General features: G+C 43.8%; 1 non-coding gene across 1 annotated transcript; it reads right to left on the bottom strand.

Annotated features, from left to right (window-relative positions):
* Nucleotides 1–1,174: 1,174 nt before the first annotated feature.
* Nucleotides 1,175–1,281, bottom strand: LOC137211501 (U6 spliceosomal RNA). Its single transcript, XR_010937108.1, has one exon. It is a non-coding gene; the product is annotated as a U6 spliceosomal RNA (small nuclear RNA).
* Nucleotides 1,282–2,657: the final 1,376 nt, after the last annotated feature.

The raw sequence follows: 2,657 nt of genomic DNA on the forward strand, positions 1-2,657 counted from the left end.
GGGTGGCCTTTCCCCCTCTCTGCCTCATATCTGTCCCTTATCCTTGAATGTACAGCTCCAACATCACCTTCTGCATGAAACTTTCTTTATTCTCATGACCGTCAGCCAGCCAGTTGATCCTTTCTCTGGGCCCCTGTGGTGCTTTGGTTTAGTGCTCAAAGGTTAAATTGTAACTATTTACTTACTGTTTGTTCCCCTCACTAGAGCAGGGACTTTTTTTTTTTTTTTTTCATCTTTGTGGGCATGGTACTCAGCCCGATGACCAGAAACTAGGGGCTGCCCAAGGAATATTTAATGAGGAAAGGAAGGGAGGGAGGAAGGAAGGAAGGAAAGGAGCGAGGGAGGGAGGAAGTAAGGGAGGGAGGAAAGGAGGAAGGAAAGGAGGGAGGGAGGGAGGAAGTAAGGGAGGGAGGGAGGGAGGAAGGAAGGGAGAGAGGGAGGGAGGGAGGGAGGAAGTAAGGGAGGGAGGGAGGGAGGAAGGAAAGGAGGGAGGGAGGGAGGAAGGAAGGGAGGGAGCAGGAATGAAGGAAGCTGGTCAACCTGCTGTCCTAAATCCTAGTACTCCTCATCCCCCTCTCAAGTCTTATCTCTGGCCAAGAATACACATGAAGACTGAAGGTAATGAAAAGATCTGAAGGTAGCATCTGGAGGGTGTCTAGCTGCCCCAGGCAGCTCTTCAATAGCCAGCCTAAACAGCGCGAGCAACAGCCTTCTCTGTGGAACAGATGCTCCTCACTCAGCAAATGTTATAGTGAGAGTCTTTTCTGTGCCAGTCATGTGCCAAGTGCCATTAAGAAAAGAAAAGAATTAGACATGGCCTTCAGTGGCCTACAATTTAGTTATCTCAGTCTTCTCTTCTGGGTACCTCAGATTTCATCATCCTCTTGTCTCACCTCATAAACTTTCCCTGCTCTTTAGTTCCCTGTTGTTTCTAAACCTTGGATGTCATGCACAAGGTCCCGAGAATGCCCCTATTTTCACATCTCACTGAACCTGAATGCAGAAGTCAGATGATGAGCCTCTTTTTTTTTCTCTGGGCTTTCCTTTGCAAATCTGCTTTTCACAGTATTCTCTCTCTCCTCTCTTTCTACGACTCCAATTTCATGTATATTAGACCTTTCACTCTTTCCATGTGCATCCCACACTCTCTTCTTCACTTTCCATCATTTTTTTAAAAAATATGGAACACTTCATGAATTTGCGTGTCATCCTCGCACAGGGGCCATGCTAATCTTCTCTGTACCATTCCAATTTTAGTATATGTGCTGCCGAAGTGAGCACACTTTCCATCATTTTTGATCTCCATGCTTCAGTCTGGGTATTTTCTACTGATCTGTTTTCCAGCTCACTAATCCTAGCCTTTACTGTGTCTTATTGCTGCTAATTCCTTTTAATGTATAGATTTTAATTATTGTATTCTTTAGTTCTAGAATTTCTATTTTTATATAAATTTATTTTATTTTATTTATTTTTGGCTGTGTTGGGTCTTCGTTGCCGCGTGTGGGCTTTCTCTAGTTGCTGTGAGCGGGGGCTACTCTTCATTGTGGTGCGTGGGCTTCTGATTGCGGTGGCTTCTCTTGTTGCAGAGTGCGGGCTCAAGGCGAGTGGGCCTCAGTAATTGCAGCGTGTGGGCTCAGTAGTTGCAGAATGTGGGCTCTAGAGCGCAGGCTCAGTAGTTGTTGTGCACGGGCTTAGTTGCTCCACAGCATGTGGGATCTTCCTGGACCAGGGCTCGAACCCGTGTCCCCTGCATTGGCAGGCAGATTTTTAACCACTGCGCCACCAGGGAAGTCCCAGTTCTAGAATTTCTATTTGATTTTTTTCATAAGCAGTTTTTCGCTGAACTTCTCCCTTTTGTCATCTACTTTTAAACTGATTAATCTGTGTTTGATATGTTTGATAACTTCAATATTTGTGTCATTGTTCTAATTATTATCGCTACATAACAAACCACCCCAAAACTTAATGGCTGCATAAAGCAACCATTTGGCTGGAATCATTTAGAGATGTCTTCCCTCAGGGCTGGCAGCGGATGCTGTTGGCTAGAGGTGCTTCCTCCCACGGCTGCCTCAGGGTGGTTGAATTTCCTACATGGTGTCACTTTAGAAGCTAAATAGAGATTATGGGGACGAGGGGGTGGGAAAGTAAGAGTGTGGGGAGAACTGTCAGAAGGTTATTGCTGCAGGGTCAGATTTCAGCATCCAAAATACTGATGTTCAAAGATGGTAAGGACACATGGGCACACACCTCATTCCACCCCCATGCCAAGCTGCCAAAAAAAAGTGAAAGATTGTATTGTAACAATAATTACATATTATCACATTATGATAGTTAACATTTATTGAGAGATTACCAGGTACCGTCAAGCCTAACATCCCCACAAAATAATTGTCACCAACAGATGAATGGATAAAGAAGATGTGGCACATGTATACAATGGAATATTACTCAGCCATAAAAAGAAACGAAATTGAGTTATTTGTAGTGATGAGGTGGATGGACCTAGGGTCTGTCTTACAGAGTGAAGTAAGTCAGAAAGAGAAAAACAAATACTGTATGCTAACACATATATATAATATATATATTGCACACATATATATGGAATCTAAAAATAAACAAACAAAAATGGTCATGAAGAACCTAGGGGCAAGACGGGA

This window comes from Pseudorca crassidens, chromosome 18 (genome assembly GCF_039906515.1).
Source record: "Pseudorca crassidens isolate mPseCra1 chromosome 18, mPseCra1.hap1, whole genome shotgun sequence".
In the NCBI taxonomy this organism is placed as follows: Eukaryota; Metazoa; Chordata; class Mammalia; order Artiodactyla; family Delphinidae; genus Pseudorca; species Pseudorca crassidens.